At 31.7% G+C, this 9366-nt stretch overlaps 1 long non-coding RNA gene across 1 annotated transcript; it reads right to left on the reverse strand.

Moving 5' to 3' along the window:
• Positions 1-6532: 6532 nt before the first annotated feature.
• On the reverse strand, positions 6533-8068 carry LOC114304254 (uncharacterized). The gene is made up of 3 exons (XR_014362359.1): positions 7800-8068; positions 7045-7197; positions 6533-6650 (listed from the first exon to the last, which is right to left on the reverse strand). It is a non-coding gene; the product is annotated as an uncharacterized LOC114304254 (long non-coding RNA).
• Positions 8069-9366: the final 1298 nt, after the last annotated feature.

The raw sequence follows: 9366 nt of genomic DNA on the forward strand, positions 1-9366 counted from the left end.
GTCAACTCTACAACATATGTAGACATGGACAAGATTAACAAGTCAATCATACTGCATAATTTTCTCATTAATCTCTCCCCTACATTTGTGATAATACATAAATTAATACAAACAACATGATTCATTTCCAACCAAGTGACACAGTCACAAATAATAACTCATAAAAATATATATGGGACAAAAATGGAATTGTCTCTTTTAATTCAGAAGGTAAATTCCCACATTAAGAACATGATTCATGGCTAACCAAGCCTACCACACAAGTGAAATAAAGATTGAAGACATCCTATCTCACCAAATTTGAAGTTACTTTAAAAATAACTTTCAATAGATTATTAAAAAATAATAATCAACACAAAAGATGCCTCAAACTACTTTCAATTAAATTGTGATGGTATTTGTTTTGAATCATAAATTGACCAATCAATATAAAATTTCTATTCAAATACAAATTACGTAAATTAGAAATTCTAATTTAATAACATTTAGAAAATTTACCGAATATATGCACTATCTTTTCTCAAACTTCAAGAGATCACCAACCAAAAGTAATATCTTGATTTTTATAATTAAAATCATAACTTTATTTTAAAATATATTCTTGAAACTTCCACAAATAATCTTGTGGGCTATTTATTAAAATAAACCATGAATGACTTAAATCCAATATATGGATTTAACCACATCAAGCCAGGCATATAAAACCAATATATTGTTTTATCATCACACAAAATTTAAAGAGAAAAAAGTGTCTTATTGTATAACATCAAAGACACTTTGAATAATTGAAAACAGCCGTAAAATTTTCTTCTTCTTTTTTTTTTAAATTCACCATATACATGGTTTTAAATTTAAAAATCAAAACCCAAAGGTCAAAACCGTATTTCAAAACACAGGACTCATCAGGAAAAAGATGCATCTATTCATAATTGCTACAAGAGAAACAAATATATATATATTGCAGGTTCTGGAAACAGTCTACCAAACAAATATTTGTATTTTTTTTTTCCCCCAGTGAACAGAAAACAATTTCTGAAAACAAGTTGTCAATTGTGGACATGTTATTAGCAACCTGATTTCAGGCAAAAACCATGTCTGAAAATTTAAATTTGTTGATAGCAACAACATGATCCAAAGCAAGCAAAGCAGGCAAAGAATTTTAACTAAATTTCGTAGTACAGGATAAAAAAATGGAATATACTTCAAAGACTTCCCATGGTAAAGATATGGGATATACTTCAAAGACTTCCTCTTAATTCAAAAATATGTCTTTCACAGAAACATATCTTACCAACCAATGGAAGATATTTCTCCCACGTTCAACGAGACATTATACACAATGGCAATCACAACACTTACAATTTGCCTTTTAATTCCCTCGCCTCACCAATCATAAACACGATAGATATAACAAATTGCATATATATATATACACACACACATGCACAGAAACATTTTGACAAGATTATGAACTTTCTGTACATTTAACCAAAAATTGAAATTTGTAAACCCATATATTGATATACATAGATTCATATCAATTCTTAAGATTCACCACAAATATATCAAAGATGATTCTCCAATTACAACTATGGGATAAATGTATACAAAATCGTATACATAGGTGTGGCTTTCATACATTTGTGATTGAACAAAATACATGCATAAGAACCAAAGCCTGAACTGTTTGAGTTTCGGTACAAAATCAAAACAGTTCGAGTGTGTTTTTGAACAAATCATCAAAAGGAAAAAGAACAATCTTTTATGTGATTAAGGTTTAAAAGTATGAGTAATCCAATATGTATATTCTAAACCAAGAAAGTATAATCATAATGAGCCCACCCAAATTGGTAAGTCTCCAATATTCTCCACCAATATTGCAGTGCCATCGAAGTACATAATAAATCAATTATATTTTCCCAAAAATCATAAATAGGACAAGTCTGTCTTAAGATTGTTAGAAAAATAGTACCAAACTAAATGGAAAATATAATTTAAAATTATGCAAACGCCTTTTGGGCAAAACCAAAAACTGAAATAAATCAACATAATAACGTAATTAAACTTACAGTACATAAAAAGATAAAACCTGATCGAGTCGAGTGTGTGACACTCTTTCCTTAAGACAGATTCATCCTCCCACCGGTGCTTAGGATTCAATGGACGTCTATCTCCCAGGATACAACGATCAATGTCTTGCACTAGCAGCACTACTATTGCAAGCCTAGCGAACTTTGCTGTGCATGAACTCTCTTTATAGGAAAATTAGACTCAGGAAAAATGAAGAATAAATGCAAAGTGAAGAAGAATGGCAATTCACCATTTTAAAATGAAGTGAGGGACATGGAATATAAAGACTTCTAAGTGACTCTTCAAAAAGGTTGTGATCCTTCAAAAGGACACACCCTTTCATTTCAAGAGACACAACTATTGAAGTAAATTAAATTCAAAATTTTCCAACACATGCAATGTGATGTGCACACCTATTAATTAAAGCTTAATTACACCAAACTCTCTCATAACATCACTTAATTTTCTTTATTTACAAGCTCATATATTTTGATTTCTCCAAACAAACTCTAAAATAAAGAAGAAAAAAAGCATTGAGTATGACAGTGATACCATTTTACGTAGTGTCATCGATCAATAAAAAATCACAAAAGAACTAAATTAATAAATCTCGTTTCTCACTAACTCAATATTGTTATGGTCCTACTAAAAATCAAGACTGTTTATTGGATTGTCATATCACCATGTGGATCCAATATTTATTCTTTAAAGTAGATGCATTTATACAATTTTCATAATTAAAGAGTTAATATGTATAATTTTATTTTATATACAAGGAAGGTAATGTGATATTTATTGATAGTTGTGGGTAGGACGGTATAAAATACCGCTCAATCTACTAAAATTACATTGATTCGCATCAATTTGCAACGTTTTATCTGCTAACGGCAAATTAAATTTTAAAATTTCTAAGCCGCTTTCAAAACAGCTTTATTTTCTATAATTAATACATATATTATTTTTAACCTCTAGTAAAATATTAAAGTAAAATAAATATGAGATAAATGTAAAATGTAAAATTTATTATAAATTAATAATTATATATATAATTAATTTGTGTTATCTATATAAAAAAAATATTATGCAAATCTATCTATCTATCTATCTATACTATATATTAAGCAAAAGGGAGTTTTTAACTCCAAACCTTGTGAGAGCTCCAATCTCCCAATCTAAATTTCTTGATTTTTTGATTTAAAAAAAAAAAACCTTAACATTTATTAACTTCTCTTGACCCCAAATCTTACCCTCACAATAACACTTTAATGCATTAAGAACAAACATAAAAAAAAAAAAAAAAATTCTTTGAAATCCAACACATAAGAATTTCTTGAAAAATCCCAACACATATGATTATTATTCCTCATAATAACACTTTAATGCATTAAGAACAAACATTAAAAAAATTTCTTGAAAAGACTAACACATATGATTATTATCAAAATATTAAACTTTAATATAATATAAAAAAGAAAAAAAAGAAGGCATTTAAAAAAAAAAGCCATTGAAAAATCACAATTGACATATATAGATAATTGTAAATATAAAACCCCAAGCCTTGTCGGAGCTCCAATCTCCCAATCTAAATTTTCTGATTTTTTGATTTTAAAAAAAAAAATCTTAGCATTTGTTAACTTCTCCTAATTCCCAAGTCTTACTCTCATAATAACACTTTAATGTATTAGGAACAAGCATAAAAAATTTTTTTTGACATCCAACACATATGAATTCCTTGAAAAGTCCCAACACATATAATTATTATCTCTCATAATAACACTTTAATGCATTAAGAATAAGCATAAAAAAAAATTCTTGAAAAGTCCAACACATATGATTATTATCAAAATATTAAACTTTAATATAATATAAAAAATGAAAAAAAGAAGACATTTAAAAAAAAAATTAAAAATCACAATTCACAACTCCAATCTCCCAATCTAAATTTCTTGATTTAAAAAAAAAAATCTTAGCATTTATTAACTTCTCCCAACTCCCAAGTCTTACCCTCATAATAACACTTCAATGCATTAAGAAGAAGCATAAAAAAATTCTTTGAAATTCAACATATGAATTCCTTAAAAAGTCCCAACACATATGATTATTATCCCTCATAACAACACTTTAATGCATTAAGAACAAGTATAAAAAAAATTTCTTGAAAAGTCCAACACATATGATTATTATCAAAATATTAAACTTTAATATAATATAATAAAAAAAAGGACATTTAATTACTTGAAAAGTTCAACACATATGATTATTATCAAAATATTAAATTTTAATATAACATAAAAAATGAAAAAAAGAAGACATTTAAAAAAAAAGAAGAAAACGTTTAAAAATCACAATTCACGTATATAGATAATTGTAAACACAATCCGTGCATAGCACGGGTGATATGCTAGTACTATATATTAAGCAAAAAGGAGTTTTTAACCCTAAGCCTTGTCGGAGCTCCAATCTCCCAATTTAAATTTCCTGATTTTTTTATTTAAAAAAAAAAAAGCCTTAACATTAATTAAATTCTCCACAACCCTCAAGTCTTACCCTCATAATAACACTTTAATGCATTAAGAACAAGTATAAAAAAAAATTCTTTGAAATCCAACACATATGAATTCCTTAAAAAGTCTTAACACATATGATTATTATCCCTCATAATAACACTTTAATGCATTAAGAACAAGCATAATTTTTTTTTTTTGAAAAGTCCAATACATACACTACAAGAATTAACACTTTTGCCGACCAAAAAATTGGTCGCTAAAAGCCCATTTTTGGTCGGCAAAAGTTATCCGCAACTAATTTTTTTGGTCGCTATTTTGGTCGCCAATTGAGGGTCGGCAAAAGTAATTCGCGACCGAAATTTTGGTTGGTCGGGAAAAGTTAGATTTGCCGACTAAATTTTTGGCCGCTAAATATATCATTACCGCGACTAATTCATTTAGTCGCTAAAACACTTTGGTCGCAAAAAGTGATATTTTCCCGACCAAATATGTTTGTCGCCAAAAGCAAAAAATTGGCGACCAACTGTTTTCGTCGCCAAAAGTTGAGGAATCGCCAACTAATAATTTAGTCGCCAAAAAGTAAGGAATTGCCGACCAATGATTTTAGTCGCAAAAGTGTAGAATTTGGCGACCAATTATTTAGTCGCCAAAACTTTTCGCAACCACATATTTTGTCGCCAAAAGACATTAAACAATCCACGACTAATTAGTTAGTCGCCAAATCTCTTTTTTTTTTTTTTTTTTTTTTTTTTTTTTTTTAAACAATCAATTTTTGTTTATAAACATTCAATCCAATATTGAATAAAATTCATTCAACCCAACCCAAATATAACATTAAAATTCATCATATTTTCCTGCTCAATCCCAAACTTTACAATCATTCCATTCAAAACATTAATTGAGACAAGTTTTAAACATTCATCCATTGAAAACCAATCAGTATTTGAACAAAAATTAAAAGGAAAATCAATGAAGGAATCCAAAAAAAATCCTAAAACAGGAAGGAATATATATGGTTTTGAAGCATCAGCCTTATGCTTGATCGTCCTAAAGAACCACCAAGCATGTTCTTTTCATTCTCAAATTCATCCTTGAATGCATTCCATAAAGTCATCCACTGAATAACCTCCATTGTAACAAGCTGTTTCAAGAGCAACCTATGACAGAACAGATTGATCAGACTTAGCAGCTCGGATATCAAAACCTTTAACTGTACCATCTTCAAGACTGACCTGAAAACACAATTAGATAATGATAATTCTGTTTCAAGAGGACATCTCCAAGCAAAACTAAATTAAGATGTGCTTAAAAAGAAAGATCCTATAAGCCTTCCCAATTCAAAATGAAATCCCTTGTGCTTTGCATACTTGGAAAACAAAAAATGAAAATAGCTCAAGATAGATACAGTGTAAACACAGACCACAAATGAATGCTCAGTGTGTGGATCCCATGCTACAGTTTCAACATCTGCTGAAACTGACCACTTAAATCCTGTATGGATCCCCTGTTCTTTTTTATTTTATGTTATTATTTTTATTAACAATACTCATTACATAGTTTGTAATATGGTTGGTAACATAATCAACATGAGTCCCATCCTTAATTGTCGCAATCGAATTTACAAAGCTGACCTGGAAAGTCATCAACCCATCAAAATTAAACATTAAGTTTCATCAATACAGTGTACATTATATACATCCTATTTATAGAACTACATTCCAATTCGAACACCATTTGTACCTGCACATCAAACAGTATATATGTAGATACAGTGTACATTATATACATCAAACAGATAGATACAGTGTACATTATATACATCCTATTTATATGGTCATAATGATGCATCCCTCCATCAACAGTATAATATCCTCCTCATACAATATATTATTTTCCATTAATGTAATGAACCTAAAATTAATTAAAAAAGAATTATGTGATAGGAAATAACCTGCACATTGCATCAGGGTTGACAATATATCCGATTTTTTCTTTGAGAAAGGACACAACCTTCATCTTGTTGCTCCTTTTTGCTTCCCTCCATTCTGATTGAAGCTCCTCATTATCAGCAAACTGCAGGTAATTAACTCAAACTAATCATGCTATCACAAGAAATGTTTGACTTGTATCTAAAAGTAATTATAGAAAGAAGTATATATGTGCACGGTGGGACTCAATAAAAGAAGTATACGAGAAAAAATGGCACCTAGAAGTCCATAGAATTAAAATCTGACATCCTTTACACCATACAAAGTCAGGGAAGACTAGATAACAGGTGTTATCCAAAATGCCTTGTTAATTTCTGACAGTTTCTGGATGGATTATATTTTTATCAAGCACGCATTGACCAAAATTTTTCACTTAGTGGGACATGTTCTTGTGATAATGATCCAATTTATTGATTTGGAATGAATGTTCAAGGTATTGAAACAATTAACAAATATCTGATTTGGATGCTTCAGTCTACCTTTCGAAGATCTGCCTACTTCTCAGTGTTTATCAACCAGTCTTCTGTTCCCGTCCACTTGGTTATGATTTTACTTAGATGTGGATTGCAAAAACTAATCCACCTTCTTGGTGTCACTCCATTTGTTTTATTTTGAAATTTCTCAGGCCCCAACTGCCAAAAACCAACATGTAGAAAAATTACTGTTAAGAACATTCGGCACCTTCAGAACTTTAAGTGATGTACTTTAGTTCCATGATTGTAAGATATAGAGAAGGACAATAAAATTGCTTACTGACCTACTTACCTTGTAAAAGTCATTAAAAACTTCCCTTTTCACTATCTCACTGTGAATCTCAGCAACACCATTTATAGCAAGGGCAGCCCACTGGTTACAAACATTTTAAGGGAATCATGCAATTACAAACATTTTAAGCAGACACTGTAAGGGCAGCCCACTGGTTGAGTGGTTAACATTTAGCCAAACAACCTTGAGATTGTGGATTCAAATTAGAGGGCAGCCACTATGTACATAATGGTCAGAGGTTTGGTTTGTATACAATCCACCCCTCCCAGACCCCTATTAACAGGTTGAACAAGTAAAAGCTAACTGAACGGCGCAAGAAAACTCAATGGAAAATGGTAGTTCAATTCGATGTTGTCTACGAAGGATTTAGAACACAGGTGCGTGTGAGTTAAGTAAAACAATGCAAAGAAAGTTAACATGTATACTATTACATAATGTCAAATCAAAGCTACAGCCATGAAGAATGTACCTTTTAGTTATCTCCCAAGCTTCCTTCCAGCTCAAACCTTTCACATCCATCAATATGAGATTTCAGCTCCAGGATGCAGAGTGTTGGGTGAGTATCATTCATTTGTACTGCAACCTTGTTGGGAAAGGTATCCCAGTTCACTGGTTCACCCGATCTCGTCTCAAATCGTGCAATAATATCTTGGAGAGAAACAGAGCAAAGTGTATACTGTTGCTTCAACCTTAGAGTCTTGCCCTCATTTGACTCATCTCCAGGGTATAAAACATAGCAAATCTGATAAAAATGCAAGGCTGCAGTAATCATTAGTAAGTAATTTTATTCACACTGGAACTCATGAAAGTTAAGTGAAGAAATGCAAAGAACATTCTATCAATAGGGAATGAAATTCCAGAAAAATATGAATCTAGACCTTTTCAGCCTTTTTTAGTGCCTCATATGCTTTAGGATGCTCTCCAGTATTAAAAGCATGCTAATCTAAATTTTCTGGTGCAACTTTTGTGGACCACAACCGAAGGTTAATAGTGGTTTTAGTTTTATATCCTGGTATGGGGACATCATAGGCAACAGCTATAATATCTTCTCCTCCAACCCATTCTTTCTTTCCATCTTCGCCAAGAATAACTTCACCACAGAATTTCACTGGGTAAGAGACATCATGTCTTACAATTTCCCAAGGATTGCCCATCTGATGAGGGAAACTTTAATAAGTCAACAGATAAGAGAAACCTAAACATTGAGAAAACATGTAGTTCTTGAGAACAAATAAGCACCAAGTTCTTGCTAAAGGCTTATGAAATTGGAAGCATGTGAATTATGTTTCACTCTATTAAGTTTTTCTGCAAGAAGAAAGAACAAAAGCAAATCATACCTCAAGCCAACTTTCTGCAACTTCTTCCTGACCATCTTTTGTAATGAGCTGTTTGAACAAGCCATATTTGTATCTAGGTCCGTTACCCCATGCAGAGTAATTCAGTGTTGCCAAAGAGTCTAAGAAACACTGGGCTAGCTGCCCTAATCCCCCATTTCCAAGTGCAGCATCTGGTTCCTGTCAATGAAATAGTTAACAGATTCCAGAAAGTCCCAATGTATCTGATAAATATACCCCAATGTCTGCCAAATCTTGAAGCATATTAATTTTTGCAGCTTGGTGTAGACGTCCCCGAACGCCCCCGGGAGGGATGAGGTCCCCCGTTCCGTTCGATATTGGGCTCACTACAGTTCGGACTCTCAATTTTGTCACGGTTCTTAATCTGAACCAAAGAGTCCAAATCCGGCAAATCGTTTTGAGAAAACAGATTTTTTTTTAAAGAAGTGCCAAACATGGACTGCTTTGCCAGATACAGAGTCGCCACCTAAATCTTTTATTTTGGGGAAATTTAGGAAACCCTGACTCGTTTGCCTAAGGCCACATGTCCGTTATCACCAAAGTTGCCTCGACTCGGGAACTTGGGTACGATTGGGGAAGGTCACTTCGTGAGCACCCCCGCTCACCCGATCAAAGATCGGCCTCTACTAAACATGATATCTATTTTTGAAAACATTATGTGTTTTTATTCCGGTTATTAGC

The sequence above is a fragment of the Camellia sinensis genome, chromosome 2 (genome assembly GCF_055761805.1).
Source record: "Camellia sinensis isolate YWXY chromosome 2, ASM5576180v1, whole genome shotgun sequence".
Taxonomy (NCBI): domain Eukaryota; kingdom Viridiplantae; phylum Streptophyta; class Magnoliopsida; order Ericales; family Theaceae; genus Camellia; species Camellia sinensis.